This window comes from Pseudophryne corroboree, chromosome 2 (assembly GCF_028390025.1).
Source record: "Pseudophryne corroboree isolate aPseCor3 chromosome 2, aPseCor3.hap2, whole genome shotgun sequence".
Classification (NCBI taxonomy): Eukaryota; Metazoa; Chordata; class Amphibia; order Anura; family Myobatrachidae; genus Pseudophryne; species Pseudophryne corroboree.
Genome location: NC_086445.1, coordinates 628,165,971 through 628,191,118, shown reverse-complemented (window position 1 = coordinate 628,191,118; position 25,148 = coordinate 628,165,971). Strand labels below are relative to the sequence as shown.

The 25,148-nt window shown below is 46.5% G+C and overlaps 1 protein-coding gene across 4 annotated transcripts in view; it reads left to right on the top strand.

Annotated features, from left to right (window-relative positions):
* LOC135040731 (E3 SUMO-protein ligase KIAA1586-like) overlaps positions 1-25,148 on the top strand; it is a 514,849-nt gene that overhangs the window by 367,855 nt on the left and 121,846 nt on the right. The window lies entirely within an intron of this gene.

The window sequence follows — 25,148 nt, the reverse complement described above, 5'->3', positions numbered from 1 at the left end:
AACTCTATGGCAGTTTGTCCCGGTTCTGTTACCTCAGGATCCCCTACTGTATGTTCCCACAAACATGCTCTTGCCCAGATTATGCAATATCACATGGATACCGACTCTGACACGGCAGACGGTGAGGGGGATGTGCTGCGGGCGGCGGCATCTCTTGCAAAAGGGGTGCAGTAAAAATCCTAATCGCAGAGCCATTCGCATGGTGATTGACAGGAGGAGGCCGTTTGTGGGTGGTAACTATCCATTTTCTGGGAGTGTCAGGGAAAATGCAGGTGTTTCCAAGGGGAGGGTGTGGAACGTCAGTTCCGGCCCCAATCAACCCGTTCTGATCCCATTGTAGGAGTAAGTCCTGGGCTGCGCACAGACTGCATACACTGGTAAAAACCATTCACTGGTGAGTGAGGTGCGAACTTGTGGACATGCCACTGTAGTGATCATTGACAGCACTGTTAGCTTAGCTGCCTTAAGCCCAATGGTAGCTTGTTTTGTGGGAGGTCCAAACAAATCAAGCACTTCAGCCACAAAAGTGGCAGTCCCTGTTGCTGCAGTGCTTGGTTTATTAAACTGTGCATGTCTTTTTTAATATCCAACATAAGAGTGGGCGGGAAGACCAAAGAACAATTCCATCTTGCACCATTTTTCTGCTATAGTCATGTGGCAACGTTTCATAGATGTGCTATAAACTGCCGTGTGTATGTGTCGCTGCTCTGTTGCTTTGTAACCCACCAGCTCGCTGCAGCCTTTGGCCTAAACTCGATGAAACAATATTGTGAGCTGTGAGGTGGTATAAATTGACTGGAAATTAATCTTATTGAGGTTAATAATACTGTAGGAACAAAAAAGACTTGCATTGTGTGATTTTAGCAGTTTTTATCAATTTAAAAAAAAAACACAGATCCAAAACCAAAACACGAGGGAGAGTTTGTCAAAAAGCAAAACATGAAGTTAATGCAGATCCAAAACCTAAACACAGGGTCTCTATTAGAATATATTTGAGATTTGAGTATTGCAAGTAAAGGAAAGATCACTCATACATATAAATGCAATTTCGTAGTATAGAGAAGGGGGTTTTAACAGGAGAATTGAGCTCTTAATGCATTCCCCAGGTTGGTCCAACACAGGGCATATGGTAGATCTCAAGGGATTTGAGCAGGTCTTGTGTTATGTGTGTGGTGGCGATGGGAGCATCATAACATGCAATTTCTATAGGTGCAAGGGCTCCGTGAAACATCGCTGCATGGATTGGTGAATGGGGGAGGTGTGATACCTACTTGTTTCATTTGTACTGTGCTCCACAATTTATGATAGCAGACCTGCCCATAGGTATTTGTGTCATTGGTCCTAATGGTTGAGGGTAACTTCTTTCATGGCTCTATTTTTAACAATTGGACTGGTCCAAGATCCTGGAAACCTTAAGTTGGAGTTAGGTAACCTGGGTGAGCACCACAAGGGTAGACTACATAGAAGGTACAATGGGGGTAATTCCAAGTTGATCGCAGCAGGAAATCTTTTAGCAGTTGGGCAAAACCATGTGCACTGCAGGGGAGGCAGATATAACATGTGCAGAGAGAGTTAGATTTGGGTGGGTTATTTTGTTTCTGTGCAGGGTAAAGACGCGTCTGTATCCAGACTCTCAAAACAGGTGGTTTTACCTGTTCCAGGATCTACCGCCTTAAAAGAGCCGGCTGATCACAAAATCGACACTACACTCAAATCCATATACATGGCTTCAGGGGCGATACTACGTCCTACTATTGCCTGTGCATGGATTTCCAAAGCTATAGTAAAGTGGTCAGGCACGTTACTTGAGGATTTGGATACAATGGATAAAAGTGATGTTGAATTGTTGTTACGTAACATTCAGGATTCTGCAGGATTTATGGTGGAATCCATGAAAGACCTGGGTTCCATGGCTGCAGGGATATCTTCCATGTCTGTCTCAGCTCGTAGGGGACTTTGGCTGCGCCAGTGGTCTGCCAACGCGGAATCCAGGAGAGGTGTGGAGACCCTACCTTACACAGGTCAGGCTATCTTTGTGGAAGCGTTGGATTCGTGGATTTCCACGGCTACAGCGGGTAAGTCTCCTTTTCTTCCCTCAGCTGAACCTGCTATGAAGAAACCCTTTTCTTCAGCTGCATCTCAGTCCTTTCGGACTGCCAACTCAAGAAAGGCCAAGCCGTCTAACACCTTCTTTAGAGGAGGGCACCCAAAATCCAAGAAACCTGCTGCGGCGGGTTCCCAGGAACAGAAACCTACTTTGGGTATGCCAAAGTCCTCAGCATGACAGTGGACCGTGCGGCCTAGAGGTGGGATCGGTGGAGGCGAGACTGAGGCATTTCAGTCACGTCTTTGTGTCATCCAGCCTGGATCCCTGGCTGCAAGATATTGTGTCCCAGTGTTACAGGCTGGAATTACAATATCTCTGTCCTCACCAGTTCTTTGCTGGCAGACAGGACTATTCTACAGGATGCCACCCAAAAGTTGGTGGAGGCACAGGTTATTGTACCAGTTCCTCCCCATATGAAAAACAAAGGGTACTATTCGAACCTTTTCGTGGTACTGAAACCGGATGGTTCGGTCAGGCCCATTCTGAACTTAAAATCGCTAAACCCCTTCCTGAGGGAGTTAAAGTTCAAAATGGAGTCTCTAAGGGCGGTGATATCAGGTCAGAAGGAGGGGGAATTCCTGGTATCCTTGGATATTAAGGATGCATACCTCCACATTCCGATTTGGCCGCCGCATCAAGCTTATCTCCTATTCGCACTGTTGGACTGCCATTTTAAATTCCAGGCCCTGCCATTCGGCCTCTCCACAGCACCGAGGGTATTCACCAAGGTGATGGCGGAGATGATGGGTCTCCGCAGACAGGGGGTGAACATAATTCCGTATTTGGATGATCTGCTGATAAAGGCATCGTCCAAGGAGAAGCTGTTACAGTCCGTTGTTCTCACGACCCACATACTCGGGGAACACGGTTGGATCCTGAATCTTCCAAAATCACATTTGGAGCCGACCAGGAGGTTGTTCTTTCTGGGAATGATCCTCGACACGGAAGCGCAGAGGGTGTTTCTTCCAGAGGAAAAAGCGTTGGTGATACAAACAATGGTCCGGGATGTCCTGAAGCCAGCCCGGGTGTCGGTTCATCAGTGCATTCGCCTTCTGGGGAAGATGGTGGCCTCTTACGAGGCTCTGCAGTACGGGAGGTTTCATTCTCGGTCCTTCCAACTGGATCTCCTGGACAAGTGATCAGGATCTCATCTACACATGCACCAGAGAATACGTCTGTCGCCAAAGGCCAGGATTTCACTCCTCTGGTGGCTACAATTGCAGGTTTGGGATTCAGGACTGGATCCGTCTAACCATGGATGCAAGTCTCCAGGGCTGGGGCGCAGTCACTCAAGGGGAAAACTTCCAAGGAAGGTGGTCAAGTCTGGAAGCCGGCCTGCCGATAAATATTCTGGAACTAAGAGCCGTCTACAACGGTCTTCTCCAAGCGGCCCATCTTCTGAGAAATCGGGCCATTCAAGTGCAGTCGGACAATGTAATGATAGTGGCTTACATACACCGACAGGGCGGAACGAAGAGCAGAACTGCAATGTCAGAGGTAACGAATCATCCTCTGGGCAGAAAAACACATGTTGGCGCTGTCAGCAATCTTCATTCTGGGAGTAGACAACTGGGAAGCGGACTTCCTTAGCAGACACGATCTCCATCCAGGGGAGTGAGGTCTCCATCCGGAGGTGTTCAAAGAGGTAACAGATCTTTGGGGTGTACCTCAAATAGAAATGATGGCCTCTCGTCTCAACAAGAAGCTTCGGTGATATTGTTCCAGGTCGAGGGACCCGCAAGCAGTGGCGGTGGATGACCTAGTGATTCCGTGGGTATTCCAGTCGGTGTACGTGTTTCCACCACTCCCACTCATTCCAAGAGTGCTAAAGCTCATAAGGAGAATAAGGGTTCAAGCGATCCTCATTGCTCCAGACTGGCCAAGAAGGTCTTGGTACGCGGATCTTCTGGATCTACTGCTAGAAGAGCCGAGGCCTCTTCCTCTTCGGGAGGACCTGCTGCAGCAGGGGCTGTTCGCCTATGAAGACTTACCACGGCTACGTTTGACGGCATGGAGGTTGAACGCCAGATACTAGCTCGAAAGGGCATTCCGAACAAGGTTATTCCTACCCTGATAATGGCTAGGAAAGGAGTAACGTCTAAACATTACCATCGTATTTGGAAAAAATATGTATCTTGTTGTAAGAGGATTTCTACGGTGGAGTATCAACTTGAAAGTTTTCTCCTCTTCCTGCAGGCAGGTGTGGATATGGGCCTGAGGTTAGGATCTGTAAAGGTCCAAATTTCGGCCCTATCCATTTTCTTCCAGAAACAGTTGGCTGCACCTCCAGCAATCTCAGACCCTATTACATATGCCCCCTTCTCTCTTCATTACAAGCTGGGTAGACTAGTTTCTCAGGCCTTTACTGGAACACTACATTTTCACATTTATACACACTGTACTATCCAGTGTTGTACTATCCATGTAGGGCCCACCGGGGGAATGCAGTGGTAGGGGCCCATGTTTAGGGGTGTGGCCAGTCCACAGAGAGCGTGTGGCCTGCCACCTCATTGGTTTGAATAACCATTAGAGAGTGCAACTTTTGGGCCTCTTCATAAACATATACAGTAAATTCATCTGCTGCATGCATGATAATGTACCAGATTAATAACAGATTAATAACAGCAATGCACTGTAGAAAATACACCATAGTCCACTATAAGGTAACATATGTATGATGTATAATTCAAGTGCACAGTCTGGAACCTGATCCTTAGAGCAGGAGGTGAGCCCCCAGGTAGTGGGGCCCACCGGTGGTTTCCCCTGTACCCCTGTGGGCCAGTCCAAGCCTGGTACTATCACAGATGAACAGGGCCGAATATACCATGAGTCAGGGAAGATTGATGAATTTTTTAGGACCTACAGTATTATATGTAACTGTATAATCTGTCAGGAATGGCGGTCAGGTAAGATGTCACCTAACTTACTCCTTTCCTTACCCCCTTCCTCCATTCCTGTGTCACTCCTTGCTCCCCATTCCACCTTTCGTTAGGTTTTTATGTGTTATTTTTTTACATTCTCGTACTGTATGTTCATTTTGCTGTTATTTCTGTTGCAATAGACATGGTATATCCAGACAATATGTAAAAAGGTATATAATCTCTTTTCTCATACGTCCTAGAGGATGCTGGGGTCCACTTCAGTACCATGGGGTATAGACGGTTCCGCAGGAGCCATGGGCACTTTAAGACTTTTCTAGAGTGTGAACTGGCTCCTCCCTCTATGCCCCTCCTCCAGACCTCAGTTAAGAAAATGTGCCTAGGCAGACTGGTCGCACTCTAGTGGAGCTCTACTGAGTTTCACTGAAGAGACTTTATGTTAGGTTTTTTATTTTCTCATACGTCCTAGAGGATGCTGGGGACGACATCAAGACCATGGGGTATAGACGGGATCCACAGGAGACATGGGCACTCTAAAGACTTTTCATTGGGTGTGAACTGGCTCCTCCCTCTATGCCCCTCCTGCAGACCTCAGTTTTAGAAATGTGCCCAGGTCGACTGGATGCACTCTGAGGAGCTCTGCTGAGTTTCTCTGAAAAGACTTTATGTTAGGTTTTTTATTTTCAGGGAGATCTGCTGGCATCAGACTCCCTGCTTCGTGGGACTGAGGGGGCAGAAGCAGAACCAACTTCCTCAGAGTTTCATGGCTCTGCTTCTGGCTGACAGGACACCATTAGCTCCTGAAGGGAACTGAACGCTAGCCGTGTCTAGATGCTCACTCCCACAGCACACCGTCACCCCCCTCGCAGAGCCAGAAGTCAGAAGATAGGTGAGTATGAGAAGAATGATCTTCAATCAAGTAAGTGACGGCTGAGGTGCGGCGCGGCTGGCGGGAGCGCAGCGCGCCATTGCTGCCCACACACACAGGCACTGCAGGGTTCAGGGCGCGGAGGCGGGGGGGCTCCCTGGGCAGCAAGAAAAATGCCTCAAACTGGCTAAAAGGGGGCATAAGATGCCACTGGCACAGCCCTACCCCCGCCAGTATAAATAATAGGTCATATACTGAGTGTAAGGACGCGCCATTTGTGGGGGCGGAGCTTCTTCCTCAGGCAGCCAGCACACTACTCAGCGCCATTTTTTCTCTCTCCTCAGGCTGCAGAGAACACGCTGGTCCTCTCCTCCACATCTGACAAGTACTGGGTGCTATAAAGGGGGGGGGGGGGCACAAAGCGACTGTGGTGCATTTGATAGTGTATATTACTATTTAAAAGCGCTTTTGGGCTGTGGACATACTGTGTTCACAGGCAATACTGGCGCTGGGTTTGTGAACTGGCTGCTCCTATCCTGTGTCCCTCTGACAGATTTTACTGTGGGTCTATCCCCCCCAAAATAAGTCCCAGTGTGTCTGTGAGTGTGGTGTACACGTATGAGGCATGTCTGAGGCAGGGAGTTCCTCCCCGGAGGAAGCCATTTTAGGGACACAGAGTTGTAATGTGGTGGCGCTACCAGCACACCAAGAGCCTGCATGGGTAAAAGAGCTACGTGACAATATGCATCTGATTAACCATAGATTGGATAAGTCTGAATCTAAGGCTGCATGCTGGAGAAAATCTGTGGAAGATGTGATTTTTCAGGATGCTATTATTCCTTATGCGGGCGGCCCCTCTGGGTCACATAAGAGACCATTTGCAAATGTTGTAAACACTGATACCGACACGGATTCTGATTCTTGTGTCGACGATAGTGAGTCCAGAGACATAGATCATAAATTGGCAAAAAGTATACAATATATGATGGTGGCTATAAGGGACGTGTTGGAGGTTACAGAAAGCACTCCTGTACCTCAGGAGAAAGCTTATTTATGTAAGGAAAAGAAATCCAAAGTCACGTTCCCTCCTTCACACGAACTAAATGCTCTGTTTGAAGGGATGTGGGTGAATCCTGATAAAAAAAATTGTATTCCCACAAGGATTCACATAGCTTATCCTTTCCCGGTTGAAGACAGGAAAAAATGGGAGTCACCCCCTGTGTTAGACAGTGCACTTTCCAGGTTGACAAAGAAGGTAATTCTCCCTGCTCCTTGCACGGCTTCTCTTAAAGAGCCGGCAGACCGCAAAATGGAAACGTCATTGAAATCCATTTATGTTACCAATGGCACACTGCTCAGGCCCACTATTGCCTGCGCATGGGTGAGTCGCGCTATTGAAAAATGGTCAGAAAGCGTGTCATCAGAAATTGACACGATTGATAAAGATGAGATTCTCCTTAAGTTAGGGAATATCAAGGACGCTGCCGCCTACATGCTGAAAGCAATGAAGGATATTGGACTCTTGAGTTCACAAGCCGCTACCATGGCAGTATCGGCTAGGCGGGCGTTGTGGATTCGCCAGTGGAACGCGGATGCAGATTCCAAAAGAAATATGGAGACTCTCCCATATAAAGGTGAGGCCTTATTTGGCGATGGCCTGGATGCGTTAGTCTCGGCGGCTACCGCAGGTAAGTCAACATTTTTGCCCTCTGCGCCTGCACCGGCAAAAAAGACCTATCACCCGCAAGTGCAGTCCTTTTGGCCCAATAAATACAAAAAGGCGAGAGGTTCCCCCTTCTTTGCAAGTAGGGGAAGGGGAAGGGGAAAAGAAGCCCACACCGGCTCCAGGTTCCCAAGAGCAGAAGTCTACCCCTAATTCTGCCAAAATCCCCACCATGACGCTGGAACTCCCTTGCGGGAGGCCGCTCGGGTGGGGGCACATCTCAAACTCTTCAGCCAGGATTGGATTCTGTCTGGCCTGGATCCCTAGGTGTTGCAGATAGTATCCCAGGGATACAAACTAGAGTTTCAAGACGTTCCCCCATGCCGATTTTTCAAATCAACCTTGCCAGCTTCTCCGCCAGAGAGAGAAGCAGTAACAGCGGCAATTCAAAAATTATGTCAAGACCAGGTCATAGTCCTGGTACCGTTGTCACAACAAGGGCGGGTTTTTTTTTATTCAAGCCTCTTTGTTGTTCTGAAGCCGGACGGCTCGGTCAGACCGATCCTAAATCTAAAAGATCTGAATTTCTTCCTGAAAAGGTTCAAGTTCAAGATGGAATCACTTCGGGCGGTGATTGCCAGTCTGGAGGAGGGTGTCAGTGGACATAAAGGAGGCTTACCTGCATGTCCCATTTATCCTCCTCACCAGGCTTATCTGAGATTCGCGATTCAGGATTGCCATTACCAATTCCAGACGTTACCTTTCGGTCTCTCCACGGTGTCGAGGGTATTCACCAAGGTGATGGCGGAGATGATGGTACTCCTTCGTCAGAAAGGATAATATAATCCCTTATCTGGACGACCTCCTGATAAAGGCGAGATCCAGGGAGCAGTTATTACAAAACATATCCCTATCCCTGTCAATACTCCAACAACACAGGTGGATCATAAATTACCCAAAGTTACAGTTGGAACCGACGACAAGGTTGTCTTTCCTCGGGATGATTCTGGACACAGAAGTTCAGAGTATTTCTTCCGCTGGAAAAGGCTCTGGAAATCCAGAAAAATGGTAAAACAGATATTGAAACCATCAAGTGTGTCGATCCATCAGTGCATTCGGTTGTTGGGGAAGATGGTGGCGGCCTACGAGGCCATACAGTTTGGCAGGTTCCATGCCAGAGTATTCCAGTGGGACCTGTTGGACAAGTGGTCGGGGTCACACCTACACATGCACAGAAAGATAATTCTGTCATCAAAAACCAGGATTTCGCTCCTGTGGTGGTTGCACAGCTCTCACCTGCTAGAGGGACGCAGGTTCAGGATTCAGGACTGGGTCCTAGTAACCACGGATGCAAATATCCGAGGCTGGGGAGCAGTCTCTCAGGGAGAAAACTTCCAAGGACGTTGGTCACAACAGGAAGCCTGCCTTCACATAAACGTTCTGGAGCTAAGAGCCATTTACAGCAGCCTTCAACAAGCTGTACATCTTCTTCAAGACCTTCCCATGCAGATCCAGGCGGACAATGTAACAGCAGTCGCATACATAAACAGGCAGGGCGGAACAAAAAGTAGAGCGGCAATGGCAGAGGCGACAAAAATCCTCCGCTGGTCAGAAAAATATCTACAAGCTCTGTCGGCAATTTTCATTCCGGGAGTGGACAACTGGGAAGCAGACTTCCTCAGCAGACACGATCTCCATCCAGGAGAGTGGGGCCTCCACCAAGAAGTCTTCACAGAGGTAACAAGTCTTTGGGGAGTTCCTCAAATAGACATGATGGCGTCTCGTCTCAACAAGAAGCTTCAGAGATACTGTTCCAGGTCGAGAGACCCTCAAGCAGTAGCAGTGGATGCACTGGTGACCCAGTGGGTGTTTCTGTCAGTGTATGTTTTCCCTCCACTTCCGCTGATCCCAAAGGTACTCAGGATCATAAGAAAGACAAGGGTTCGAGCAATCTTCATTGCCCCAGACTGGCCAAGGAGGGCTTGGTACCCAGATCTTCAGCAATTACTCATAGGAGATCCTCGGCCTCTTCCTTCTCGGGAGGACCTGCTGCAGCAGGGACCATGTGTGTACCAAGACTTACTGCGGCTACGTTTGACGGCATGGCTGTTGAGCGCCGTATCCTAGCCAGGAAGGGGATTCCTAAAGAGGTCATCCCCACCCTTATTCAGGCCAGAAAGGGAGTAACGTCAAAACATTACCACCGTATTTGGAGAAAATATGTGTCTCGGTGTGAATCCAAGAAAGCTCCTACGGAAGAGTTTCACTTAGGGTGTTTTCTCCATTTTTTGCAGGATGGTGTGGAGACGGGCCTACGATTGGGATCAATCAGGGTCCAGATTTCGGCCTTGTCAGTGTTCTTCCAGAAACAATTGGCCTCCCTTCCAGAGGTTCAGACCTTCGTGAAAGGGGTTCTTCACATCCAGCCTCCATTCGTGCCTCCAGTGGCACCATGGGACCTTAACGTGGTATTGCAGTTCCTTCAATCGGATTGGTTTGAGCCTCTACAAAAGATAGAGTTGAAGTTTCACACTTGGAAAGTGGTGATGCTTTTGGCATTGGCATCCGCAAGGCGGGTGTCTAAGTTGGGGGCCTTGTCTCACAAGAGCCCTTACCTGATTTTCCATGAAGATAGGGCAGAGTTGCGAACTCGCCAACATTTTCTTCCAATGGTGGTTTCTGCTTTTCACATAAACCTACCTATTGTGGTGCCAGTAGTTATTGACACATTCACTGATTCAAAGTCTCTAGATGTGGTTAGAGCTCTGAAAATCTATGTTGCTAGAACAGCTCGTATACGGAAAACAGAGGCTCTGTTTGTCCTGTATGATCACAACAAGATTGGCTGTCCTGCTTCAAAGCAGACTATTGCACGTTGGATTAGAAATACGATTCAGCAAGCTCATACTACAGCTGGATTGCCGTTACCAACACTGGTAAAGGCCCACTCCACTAGGAAGGTGGGCTCATCCTGGGCGGTTGCCCGGGGGGTCTCGGCATTACAACTTTGCTGAGCAGCTACTTGGTCAGGATCAAACACATTTGTTAAGTTCTACAAGTTTGACACTTTGGCCGATGAGGACCTAAAGTTTGGTCAATCGGTGCTGCAGGGTCATCCACACTCTCCCGCCCGTACTGGAGCTTTGGTATAGACCCCATGGTCTTGATATCGTCCCCAGCATCCTCTAGGACGTATGAGAAAATTGGATTTTGATAACCTACTGGTAAATCCTTTTCTCCTAGTCCGTAGAGGATGCTGGGCGCCCGTCCCAGTGCGTACTTTACCTGCAGTTTAGTTATTAGAGTTACACAAGTTGTGTTATCTTGGTTTCAGCATGTTGCTGCAATTAGTTCATGCCTGTTGGCGTGTGTTATGTTGAATGCCATGTGTGCGACATGGTTGAGGGTGTGAGTTGGTAGATATCTCACCACTAGTTAAGTAATTCCTTTCCTCGAAATGTCAGTCTCCCTGGGCACAGTTCCTACAACTGAGGTCTGGAGGAGGGGCATAGAGGGAGGAGCCAGTTCACACCCAATGAAAAGTCTTTAGAGTGCCCATGTCTCCTGCGGATCCCGTCTATACCCCATGGTCTTGATGTCATCCCCAGCATCCTCTACGGACTAGGAGAAAAGGATTTACTGGTAGGTTATCAAAATCCTATTTTCAGGGAGACTGCTGGCAACAGTCTCCCTGCTTCGTGGGACTTAGGGGGAAGAAGTAGGAACCAACTTCCTAAATAGTTTCATGGCTCTGCTTCTTGCTGACAGGACACCATTAGCTCCTGAAGGGTACTGAACACTAGCTGCGGCTATGCGCTCACTCCCACAGCACGCCGTCACCCCCCTAAGATAGCCAGAAATCAGAGACGCGTGAGTATTATTACCGGAGATCTGCAAGAGGGACCTTCGGTCATCGTGATGGCTCAAGGTACCACGCAGTGAGCGGGAACGCTGCGCGGACATGCTATCCATACACAGTGCACAGCAGGGTGCAGGGCGGCATGAAAACCTTTTCTTACTGGCAAAAGTAGCATATTATGCCGTGGCACAATCCTACACCCCTGCCAGTATAAATATTACCCAATGTTTGCTGAGGAAAAACGCGCCATTGCAAGGGGCGGGACTTCTTCCTCAGGCAGCCAACACACTGCTCAGCGCCATTTTCTTCCAGCAAAAAGCAAGGGAAGAAACGCTGATCCTCCTCTCAACTTATGATTTTAGTATCAGAGTGCAAAATAGGGGGGAAAGTGTATATTGTGGTATTATAACCTATTATTGACAATATATATAGAGCGGAAAGTCTCTGTGTACACGACACAGGGATTTTTTTTTTAAGCACTGAGTTGTGGACTGGCAATGTTTTTTCTGTGTCCCTCTGGCAGATTTTACCGTGGGTCTGTCCCCTATAAGCCCCGGAGTGTCTGTGGTGTGATTGTGCACGTGTGTGACATGTCTGAGGCAGGGAGCTCTCCCTCTGTGGGAGCCATTTTAGGGACACAGAGTTTTAATGTGACACCATGAGCCTGACTGGGTGAAAGATTTACGTGATAGTGTGAATCATATCAGTAAGAGGTTGGATAAGTCTGAATCTCATGCAGACAACTGAAAATAATCTGTGATGTGATTTTTAATAGTTCTGCTTTTCATCCACAGGGGACCCCTATGGGTCACATAAACTTTTGCACAAGTAGTATGAACTTATACCGACACGGACGCTGATTCCTGTGTCGACACTAGTGATTCCAGGGGAATAGGTCCTAAGTTAGCGAAAAACATTCAAAACATGTTTTTAGCTATAAAGGAGGTATTAGAAGTTACGGGGCCCCCTCCTTTACCACAGGAGCAGGCTTACTTTAGTAAAGAAGTAATGTAACTTTCCCTTCACCTCATGAGCTGAACAGTCTCTTGGAGGGAGTCTGGTTAACCCGAAAAGAAATTTCATATTCCCAAAAGACGTCAGGCAGCTTAGCTTTTTCCATTCAGAGGACATGAAAAGGTGTGAGTCACCCCCCATTTTAGACAGTGCCCTGTCACGGTTACAGGAAAAGGGTGTTTCTCCCTGCGCCTGGGACGGCTTCACTTAAGGAGCCGACAGACCGCAAATTGGAGTCTACGTTGTAATCTATTGATGTGGCCAATGGGACACTACTCAGGCCTACCATTGCCTGTGCGTGGGTGAGTGGTGCTATTGAAAAGTGGTCAGAAAACTTGTCATTAGACATTGACACAATAGATAGAGACGAGATACTCCTAACGTTAGGTCATATTAAAGATGCTGCTGCGTACATGCTAGAAACCATGAAAGATATTGGTCTCTTGGGATCAAGAGCCGCTACCATGGCAGTCTCAGCACGAAGGGCATTGTGGATTCGCCAATGGAATGCTGACGCAGATTACAAAAGGAATATGGAGGCTCTCCCGTATTAAGGTGAGTACTTATTTGGAGATGGGCTGGATGCTTTAGTTTCTGCGGCTACCGCAGGTAAGTCGACATTCTTGCCTATTGCTCCTGCGCAGGCGAAAAAGACACATCACTCTCAGATGCAGTCATTTCGGCCCAAAAATTACAAAAAAGGGTAAATGTTCCCCTTTCTTTGTGGGTAAAGAAAGGGGAAAAGGAAATAAAGTCCACAGTGTCTCCAAGATCACAGGAGCAGAAATCAACCTTTGCTCCTGCCAAATCTTCAGCATGACGCTGGGGCTCCCTTGCTGGAGTCCGCTCAGGTGGGGGCACATCTGAAACTCTTCAGTCAGTTCTGGGTTCAATCTGGCCTAGACCCATGGGTCATACAAATAGAGTCCCATGGGTACAAACTGGAGTTTCAAGACATTTCCCCAGGCCGTATTTTCAAATCGACCTTACCAGCTTCTATCCCAGACAGGGAAGTGGTGGCAGCAGCAATACAAAATTGTGTTAGGATAAAGTTTTTGTCCTAGTTCCCTTATTACAACAAGGAGAAGGGTTTATTGCAACCCTATTCGTGGTTCCGAAGCCGGACGGCTCGGTCATATCGGTTCTAAATCTGTATACTCTTAATCTCTACCTGCAAAGGTTCTAGTTCAAGATGGAATCCCTGAGGGCAGTGGGTTCTGGTCTGGAGGAGGGGGACTTCATGGTGTCAGTAGACATAAAAGATGCCTACTTACACGTTCCCATTTATCCTCCACATCAAACTTATCTGAGATTCGCAATACAGAATTGTCATTACCAATTTCAGACGTTGCCGTTCGGACCTTCCACGGCACCGAGGGTTTTCACCAAGGTGATGGCAGGAGATGATGGTCCTCCTTCGACAACAAGGAGTCAATATAATTCCTGACCTGGAAGATCTCCCGATAAAAGTGAGATCCAGGGAAAGGTTGGTGCAGAACATAGCACTCTCCCTGACAGTACTTCAACATCACGGTTGGATCATAAGTTTTCCAAAGTTACAATTGGAACCGACGACTAGTTTGTCTTTTCTGGGGATGATACTGGACACAGAAGTACGGAGAGTATTTCTTCCAGTAGAAAAGGCTCTGGAAATCCAGAGAATGGTCAAACAAATTCTGAAACCAACAAGAGTGTCGATTCATCAATGCATTCGGGTGTTGGGGAAGATGGTAGCGGCCTACGAGGCCATACAATTTGGCCAATTCCATGCCAGAGTATTCCAGGGGGTCCTGTTGGACAAGTGGTCCGGATCCCACCTACACATGCACCGGAAGATAATCCTGTCATCCAAAGCCAGAATTTCGCTCCTGTGGTGGCTACACAGTTCTCACCTACTAGAGGGACGCAGGTTCGGGATTCAGGACTGGGTCCTAGTAACCACGTATGCAAGTCTCCGAGGCTGGGGAGCAGTCACACAGGGAGAAAGATTCCAAGGAAGATGGTCAAGTCAGGAAACCTGTCTTCACAAAAACGTTTTGGAGTTGAGAGCCATTTACAACGGCCTTCTACAAGCGGTGCATCTTCTTCAAGATCAACCCGTACAGATCCAGTCGGACAATGTAACAGCAGTCACGTACATAAACCATCAGGGCGGAACGAAAAGCAGAGCGGCGATGGTAGAGGTGACAAAGATCCTCCTCTGGGCAGAAAGACATGCAAGAGCTCTGTCGGCAATTTTCATTCCAGGAGGGGACAACTGGGAAGCAGACTTCCTCAGCAGACACGATCTCCATCCAGGAGAATGGGGCCTCCACCAAGAAGTCTTCGCAGAGGTGTCAGGTCTTTGGGGAGTTCCTCAAGTAGACATGATGGCATCTCGTCTAAACAAGAAGCTTCAGAGATATTGTTCCAGGTCGAGAGACCATCAAGCAATAGCAGTGGATGCACTGGTGACCCAGTGGGTATTTCGGTCGGTGTATGTCTTTCCTCCACTTCCACTAATTCCAAAAGTGCTCAAGATCATAAGGAGAACAGGGGTTCGAGCGATCCTCATTGTCCCAGACTGACCAAGGAGAGCTTGGTATCCAGATCTTCAGGAGTTGCTCATAGAAGATCCTTGGCCTCTTCCTCTTCGCGAGGACCTGCTGCAGCAGGGGCCGTGAGTGTATCAAGACTTACTGCGGCTACGTTTTTGACGGCAGGGCTGTTGAGCGCCGGATCCTAGCCCGAAAGGGTATTCCCAAAGAAGTCATTCCCACTCTGATTCAGGCCAGAAAAGGAGTAATGTCTAAACATTACCACCGTATTTGGAGAAAATATGTGTCTTGGTGTGAATCCAAGAAGGCTCCTACGAAAGAGTTTAAGTTAGGACGTTTTCTCCATTTTCTGCAGGCAGGTGTGGATGCAGGCCTAAGATTGGGTTCAATCAAGGTCCAGATTTCGGCCTTGTCCGTTTTCTTTCAGAAACAATTGGCCTCCCTTCCAGAAGTTCAGACGTTCGTGAAAGGGGTTCTGCACATCCAACCTCCATTTGGGCCTCCAGAGGCACCATGGGATCTTAATGTTGTGTTGCAGTTCCTTCAACCGGATTGGTTTGAACCTCTACAGGAGATAGAGTTGAAGTTTCTCACTTGGAAAGTGGTCATGCTGTTGGCCTTGGCATCCGCAAGGAGGGTGTCTGAGTTAGGGGCTTTGTCTCACAAGAGTCCTTACTTGATCTTCCATGAAGATAGTGCTGAGTTAAGAACTCGTCAGCAATTTCTTCCGAAGGTGGTTTCTTCTTCCCATATAAACCAACTATTGTGGTGCCAGTGGCTACTGACACCTTCGCTGCGTCAAAGTCTCTGGATGTGGTCAGACCTTTGAAAATTTATATAGCAAGAACAGCTCGTATACGGAAAACAGAGGCTCTGTTTGTCCTGTATGCTCCCAACAAGATTGGGTGTCCTGCTTTTAAGCAGACCATTGCGCGCTGGATCAGAGGTACGATTCAGCACGCTCATTCCATGGCAGGATTGCCGACACCGAATTCAGTGGATGCCCAATCTACTAGAAAGGTGGGCTCATCCTGGGCGGCTGCCCGGGGGGGGGGGGGGGTCTCGGCGTTACAGCTTTGCCGAGCAGCTACTTGGTCAGGGGCAAATACGTTTGCTAAGTTTTACAAGTCTATGAGGACCTAAAGTTTGGTCAGTCGGTGCTGCAGGGTCATCCGCACTCTCCCGCCCGTACTGGAGCTTTGGTATAACCCCATGGTACTGAAGTGGACCCCAGCATCCTCTAGGACGTATGAGAAAACAGGATTTTAATACCTACCGGTAAATCCTTTTCTCCTAGTCTGCAGAGGATGCTGGGCACCCAACCCAGTGCGTACTTTACCTGCAGTTGTTATTTTGTTAAAAATATTTTCAGCACGGTTGCTGTACTGTTCATGCCCGTTGGCATGTGTTTTGTTGAATGCCATGTGTGCGGCAAGGTTGAAATGTGAGCTGGTATGAATCTCACCGTTAACTTAAAAGTAAATCCTTTCCTCGAAATGTACGACTCCCTGGGCACAGTTCCTATACTGAGGTCTGGAGGAGGGGCATAGAGGGAGGAGCCAGTTCAAACTCTAGAAAAGTCTTAAAGTGCCCATGGCTCCTGCGGAACCATCTATACCCCACGGTACTGAAGTGGACCCCAGCATCCTCTACGGACTAGGAGAAAAGGATTTACCGGTAGGTATTACAATCCTGTTTTTGTACATTTATCCAGGGGTTAAAGTGGGGGGAACTAGGTGGAACCGAGTTTTACCACCTGTAATTGTAGGTGCAACTAGTTCCATCTCCTTGACGGCCTTGCACAGTAATTCCATATCGTGTATAATTAGTACCACTTTGTATCATGACTTGAATAAAGGGCACTACTGAGTGATGTAATGTGAATGAGGGGCACTACTGTGTGTCATAATGAGAATAAGGGGCACTACTATGTGGTGTGATATGAATCGTGGCACTACATGAGGTGTAATGGGATTAATACTGTAGAATACTGTGCGGTGAAATAGATTTGTGGGTACTATTGTGTGACCACTGTCACTTTATAAAGTGTAAGAGGTAATGCACACATTTATAGTTTGCAACGAGATGCCGAATACCCTGGCTCCGCCTAATGAGAGGTGGTGGTGGTGGGGGGTTACGGTATGTGGCAGGGGAACACTTTTAGCCCTTCATTTTGCCCTACGTTACCGTTTACTGTGTTGCTATATATCTTGGAGCTCTTCTTCATATTTACACATACTGTATGTTATTGTGTTATGTCTTGTATACCCTTTTTCTTTAATAAAAGCAGTTTGAATAAAAAAGAATACAAGACTTTTTACACGTGGCTTTACAGCACCATGGGTAAAGCACACAGCAGGTGAGCAATACACTTGCTACAAAATAGAACAGATACCACTTTCCATCAGTATCCTTGCATACGACACAGAAATTGTTCCTTATTTTAGGCTTCACTTTGTAAGGAAAGTGCTGACTGCTTTGCTTCTTTGTTATGGAATATTCTGCGCCTAGAGCAATTATGTTCTCTGATCTATGAAACCAGTTCCCTGTTTACCATTTGTCTGTGAAGAACATTATGTTTATGATTCCCACAAATACTACACATTTTCATGGCTGTCAATGAAAAAATAAATTCCACATTATTTAAAGGGAAGTTTTAGTCTTACTATGTTGATCTTTCCAGTGCAGTAGTGGACTAATCAGCAAAGATTCTGCTTGGAAAGTTTTCGTTATACACTGGAATAACTACTTTTTCTGAAGCACTGTTCTTTTCTTTGTTAACATTGCTTGTCACTGCATGATGCATCTAAAAACACATGACAACCTAGATAAACTTAAACACCTAATAGTAGTTAATATAAAGTAGCAGATGGTGGAGTAGAGAGATGGTGCTGTACAGTAGTTGAATGCTTTTTCTAGACACCAGCTAACATTCTACATCCTTCCTGCCATTACCACGGGTAGCAGTTGATTTACCGACGGGCACAATACCGACGGTCAAAATCCCGATAGCCATTGACCGACAGTCAACATACTGACACAGTCAAAATTCCGACATTCATTATACCGACATGTCCAAAATGCAGAAATAGTCAGAACACCAACATCTGAAATGCAGGCATGTCAAAATGCGTTTTTAAGGAATTTTTGCCCAAATATAGACTTGTTCATACTTTACTATCCCAGTGGACCTGGAAAGGGAAAATAATAGTGCCCAAAGCATGGCAAGTGCAGCGAGCCATTCGAGGGGACGCAGTACACTTACACGGTGTCCAAGTCGACTTATGTCAACATTGACACTAAAAAAACTGAGAAACTCATGTCGGTATTTTGAAATGCCAGCATTTCAAATGTCAGTATTCTGCCTATATCGGCATTTTGAACGTGTCCGCATAATGAATGTCTGTATTTTGACTGTGTCGGTATTTTGACTGTCAGTCAATGGCTGTCGGGATTATGACCGTCGGTATTGTGTCCGTCGGTAAATCATACTGATCCCAATTACCACAGTGGTGCATACAGAATAACAGCTTCTTGCACAGGAGCAGAGGTTAAAGTGAGCTGAAACGGGGCGGAACTGCATTCTGTTCCATTTGGAGACGGAACCAGTTCTGCCTACTCTCCGGCTCACCTAACCCAGGAGGGAGATGTTGGGCGCCCACTGAGATTGTGTTACTAGCGGGCATCCGGCTCCTTCCCCTCAGTCCTGCCGGAGGCTTCTGGCTCAGGCAGTGTGCGGCTGGGCGGCGCTATGGGAGAGACATCATGACATCTCTCCCATAGTACCGAGGAGCAGGCGGCCAGACGGAGGGCAGCACAGTCCGGAAGCAGGAGCGGGGATGGTGAGTATAGTGTTTTGGGGTTTTTTGTGTGTGTGTATATGTTTAAGCGGCGCTACTATGGGCCACATCTGCTGGGGGCATAACTGATGGGGGCACATCCACTGGGGCATAACTAATGGGGGCACATCTGCTGGGGGCATAACTAATGGGGCACATCTGCTGGGGGCATAACTAATTGTGGCACATCTGCTGGGGGCATAACTAATGGGGGCACATCTACTGGGGCATAACTACAGGGGCACATCTACTGGGGGCATAACTAATGAGGGCACATCTACTGGGGCACTTTTGACTGGGGGCATAGCTACTGTGGGCCAAGCTACTGGATGCATAACTACTGGGGGCATAACTATGGGGGCATTACTACTGGAGCCAATACTACACAGGGGAATTACCACTGGGGGCATTACTACTGGGGGCACTACTAATGAGGGCATTGCATAGGGGGCACTTAATAAGGGGCATCACTCCTGGGGACATAAGGGACACTACTACTGGGGGCATTGTGTAAGGGGCACCAATACTATGGGCACTACCACTACAGTGGACATTGCATAAGAGGCACTACTACTGAGGGCATTGTAAAAAGGGCACCACTGCTGTGGGCATTATGTGTATTTAGGATCAAATAGAACAGAAAAGGAGTAAGACCAGTGGCGCAGAAAGAGGGTACATGAATAAAAACAACAACACAACCTGAATATATGCTATAAATGGATGTAGTTGTCAACCTCTTGATACATAATTCCACTCCAGGTGATGTCACCTCAAAAGAAAAGGATTTTGGTGCAACACTGTCGGAAAGATGAAATATTAATTTATTTATATATTCCACTCACATGTAGGTGTAAAAATAGTGCATATAATGGATTTCAAGATGTGTTCCGATACAAGATCCCTTTCTGTATTTCTTCAAATCAAAACATTCAGCATAAAAATAGACAGCATAAAAACATGGGGAATTTCTGGTCCTCACAAAACAGCGGAATGTTTGACCCAAAACGTCCTGGATATCCACATCCGGTATGGAGTCCCAGTTTTACCCCTTCAGAATTCCGTGAAGACACCTGTTTAACGCCTTTCGGACCTGCAAGTTTATGGTCCTTCCTCGGGATAGGGATATCCAGGACGTTTTGGGAACACATCTTGAAATCCATTACATGCGCTATTTTTACTCCTACATGTGAGTGGAATATATAAATAAATTGAGATTTCATCTATCCGACAGTATTGCACTAAAATCCTTTTCTTTTGAGGTGACATCACCTGGAGTGGAATTGTGTATCAAGAGGTTGACAACTACATCCATTTATAGAATATATTCAGGTTGTGTTGTTGTTTTTATTCATGTACCCTCTTTCTGCGCCACTGGTCTTACTCCTTTTCTGTTCTATTTGACACTGTTTCTGGGTTTCAAATGTGTATTTAGGATGCTACTACTGTGGGCTTTGTATATAAGCATCACTAATGTGTGTCATAACAAGAATAAGGGGCACTACTGTGTGGTGTTATGTAAATAAGACTGTGCTACTGTGCGGCATAATTTGAATTGGGGATACTATTGGGTGACCACGCCCCTTTTGTTTTGAGACCATGCCCTTTAGTTTGAGACCACACCCCTGTTTGCCTGTGGCACGCGCACTCCATTTATTTCACAGGCATGGGGAGGGGGGGGGGGGAGTTCCACCACCTCCCTAGGACCACTTTAAGCACTGTACAAGAGTATGTGACCAAAAAGACCAGGGACATCAAGAGGGCTGTAGAAGTATCCAGGCCCTATTCCTATGGCAGCAAGTCTCATGTAAAGAAAGCACCGATTTCTCGGCTCTTATCTACTGAGAGATTCCTTGGCAGTACTGCCGCTGCAAGTGTTCATGCTGAAGATATACTCAATCCAGCCCTGGCTGTTCCTTTGGTAAATTCCCTGTGTCTAAATTATTCATTTGGAAAATAGGCTATACCACAGATACTGAATCTAAAATATATGACCAGACTAGAGAGAGTTTGTTTTCATGTGTTCAACAACAAGTATTTCTGTAACCTATGCTAGCACATTACAGTACTTCAAATTAAGGAGACCTGTTCGTCTGCAGTAATCTATTGTACACAGCCAGAGTCTTTTGTGCTGCCAGAGATGAGGGAGCCACACGTAACCTGCACATGGTCCCCCTGCTCTCTTAGGGGTCTATTTACTAAGCTTTGGGTGGAGATAAAGTCTCTGGAGATAAAGTACCAGCCAATCAGCTCCTAACTGCTATGCCGCAGGCTGTGTTTGAAAAATGACAGTTAGGAGCAGATTGGCTGGTACTTTATCTCCAGCGACTTTATCTCCATCCAAGGCTTAGTAAATAGACCCCTTAAACTACCCCTGCCCCAAGTCCACGTGGCCCTTAATCTGGCCCTGCATTTATCAACAGATTCTTAGTATTAATAATAATATACCTCCCAACTGTACAGATTTTCGCGGGACAGTCCCACTGTCCCACTCGTGGGCCATAGTATCCCGCAGTGGGGGGGGGGGCAGTTGGGAGGCTCCTGTCAGTCATACTTGTTGTAGAACACAGAAATACTTGTTGTAGAACACGCCCAAGCTTTTCTACACCTGGAGTACCACTTCCCCATCTCCCAATGTTGGGAGGTATGTAATAATAATAATAATAATAATAATAATAATAATAATAATATATACAGCTATAGCCTGAGCTTGGAGCAGAAATTGCAGGAGGATAAACAACATAGTGTTTCACCACAAAGGTGCAACCAGCCCTAGACTGTGATTACACTATAAGAGGCAAACCTGAAGTGTGGCGTCACCATAATATAATGTGACACAACTCTATCTTGTTCAGCACTGGTCCTACTGGCAGTCAAAAATGCTTGTGTATGTGGAATCTTGTAGAACTACAATTGCCAGAATACCTATAGTATGGCTACCAGTGCCTACTTGTATCTTAGCACTACAAGCTCTAACATGCACTTGTATCCAAGGCCCACTGAGACCTGTAGTGCCACATCAATAAAAATCCCAATGAGAATAAAAACAACCCAATAAAAAATGATCTTATTTAAATAAATAATCTCCCAAACCCTTTTTTAACAATGTATTAAAAAACTGTTCCTTGCTGGAGAATACAACATACACAACAAATATAGGGCCTAATGCAGATCTGAACGCAAAAGCAAAATCTTTCTCTAATGCGCAAAACCATGTTGCACTGCGGGGGTTGCGGAGATATGTGCAGAGAGAGATATAGCTTTGGGTGGGTTATTTTGTTTCTGTGCAGGGTAAACACTGGCTGCTTTATTTTTACACTGCAATTTAGATTTCAGTTTGAACACACCCCACCCAAATCTAACTCTATCTGTACATGTTATATCTGCCCCACCTGCAGTGCACATGGGCCCTCATTCCGAGTTGATCACTAGCTGAAAATGTTCGCTGTGCAGCGATGATGCAAAAAAAGGCACTCGGCGCAATGCGCATGCGCGACGTACTTTCACAATGGCTGATGTAGTTTAACACAAGGTCTAGCGAAGCTTTTCAGTCGCACTGCTGGCCGCAGAGTGATTGACAGGAAGTGGGCGTTTCTGGGTGTCAACTGACCATTTTCAGGGAGTGTTCGGAAAAACGCAGGCGTGCCAGGAAAAACGCAGGCGTGGCTGGGCGAACGCAGGGCGTGTTTGTGATGTCAAAACAGGAACTGAACAGTCTGAAGTGATCGCAAGCGCTGAGTAGGTCTGAAGCTACTCTGAAACTACACAAACTTATTTTGTAGCCGCTCTGAGATCCTTTCGTTCGTACTTCTGCTAAGCTAAAATAAACTCCCAGTGGGAAGCGGCATAGCATTTGCACGGCTGCTAAAAACTGCTAGCGAGCGATCAACTCGGAATAACCCCCATGGTTTTCCCCATTAGAGAAAAATGTTGCTGTTGTGATCATATCTGAATTAGGCCCATAGCTCCTTATGGGTGCTTGTCAGAGCATGAGAAAGCTGCTCGGATTGTTTTCTAGCATTTATACCCCATGTGGGATCTACAAATTAATAGTTGTTCATTGACACGTTTTATGCTTGGGTGAGCTGTTTTTAAACTTCATATAGCACACTGAGAGACATCAAAGTATTGGGCTCAATAATTACTTTGTGCAAAGTAACAAGCAGGTAGACAGAATGCTGTGGATCTGAGGCCACATTTTGAAATGGATTATTTATTTGTGAGTGACAGTAAGGACCAGCAGGGGGAGCGGAGAGCAGGAGGGCCTAGATAACAGAACAATGGGGGTAATTCTGAGTTGATCGCAGCAGGAACTTTGTTAGCAATTGGGCAAAACCATGTGCACTGCAGGGGAGGCAGACATAACATGTGCAGAGAGAGATAGATTTGGGTGGGGTGTGTTCAATCTGCAATCTAAATTGCAGTGTAAAAATAAAGCAGCCAGTATTTACCCTGCACAGAAACAAAATAACCACCCAAATCTAACTCTCTCTGCAAATGTTATATCTGCCCCCCCCTGCAGTGCACATGGTTTTGCCCAACTGCTAAAAAATATCCTGCTGCGATCAACTTGGAATTACCCCCAATATTCACCCATCTAGACACTGACATATCCATACTTTTCTGATTATGAAAACTTTTTTGAGGAGACAGATGATCTTCTGGTGTAATAGTTAGCAATAGTTAGCCTCACAGCATTGAGGTCATGGGTTCGATTCCAACCATGGCCCTAACTGTGACACCCTCATGTAATGCAATACAGGTCCCCATAGCTAGACACCAACAATGTATACAAAAAGACTAATCCCAATTACAGAAGAAATGTACCAGACACTGACATGTCAGCAGACTGCTCAAGAAAAATATACCATTGTTGTTGGAGAAGCACTTCAAGACATAGCCCTAAACACAGTATTAGAAGAGAGTTGATTTAATGAAATTGTTTTGCTACTGACATAACATGAACTGAGATGATCCCTGAAGGACAAAACTCCCAGGTAAGATTTTATTTTATCAATATACTTGTGTATGCCAAAAAACAACATTAAGTGGAAGGTTTGTGATCCTAATGACCCCAATGAATTGAAATAGCATAGACTTCACTATGACGGACTTTAATATGTCTGTGCATAAGCTATGCTGTATGTATCTTTTACTTTTTCACATTCAAATCTTTACTCTTGGAGTTTCCTTGGACATTACCGTGCCTTGGACATATCTTAATTGGGATTATATGTTTGCTATTTGCAGGACAGCACTACGTTTTTTTATGTTTAATATACTTTTGACACTTGACATATTGGACTACAAATATATGATGTTTATGAACATTTATTGAGCATTACTGTACCTTGAAAATTCTTTTTTGCGACTAGGATAACTACAGTACATATTGCTTTTTAATGGACAGGAACTGGTAATTCATTGTAGTTGCTGTACCATACTTTGGACATTCCAAGTTTTAAACATTGGCCCTCATTCCGAGTTGTTCGCTCGCAAGCTGCTTTTAGCAGCTTTACACACGCTAAGCCGCCGCCTACTGGGAGTGAATCTTAGCTTCTTAAAATTGCGAACGAAAGATTCTCAAAATTGCGATTACACACCTCTTAGCAGTTTCTGAGTAGCTTCAACCTTACTCGGCATCTGCGATCAGTTCAGTGCTTGTCGTTCCTGGTTTGACGTCACAAACACACCCAGCGTTCGCCCAGACACTCCTCCATTTCTCCAGCCACTCCCGCGTTTTTCCCAGAAACGGTAGCGTTTTTACACACACACCCATAAAACGGCCAGTTTCCGCCCAGAAACACCCACTTCCTGTCAATCACATTACGATCACCAGAACGAAGAAAAAACCGTGAGTAAAATTCCAAACTACATAGCAAATTTACTTTGCGCAGTCGCAGTGCGAACATTGCGCATGCGCACTAAGCTGAAAATCGCTGCGATGCGAAGAAATTTACCGAGCGAACAACTCGGAATGACCCCCATTACTCTTGCATTGTCTTTCTTGCTGATATAACTGTTCAGTACCTTGGACAGTTCTATTCCCTCTGCTTCTTCTACAAATGATGTGCTGCAGCTTTCAGTTTGATGGGCAGCCCCCTGCACTTTGGGGGTCATTCTGAGTTGATCGCTAGCTGCTTTCTTTCGCAGCGCAGCGATCAGGTCAAAAAATGGCAATTCTGCGCATGCATCTGGTGCGCACTGCGCACGCGCGTCGTACTTTCACAAAAGCCGATGTAGTTTTACACAAGCTCTAGCGACGCTTTTCAGTCGCACTGCTGGCCGCAGAGTGATTGACAGGAAGTGGGTGTTTCTGGGTGGTAACTGACCGTTTTCAGGGAGTGTGTGTAAAAACGCAGGCGTGCCAGATAAAAACGCAGGA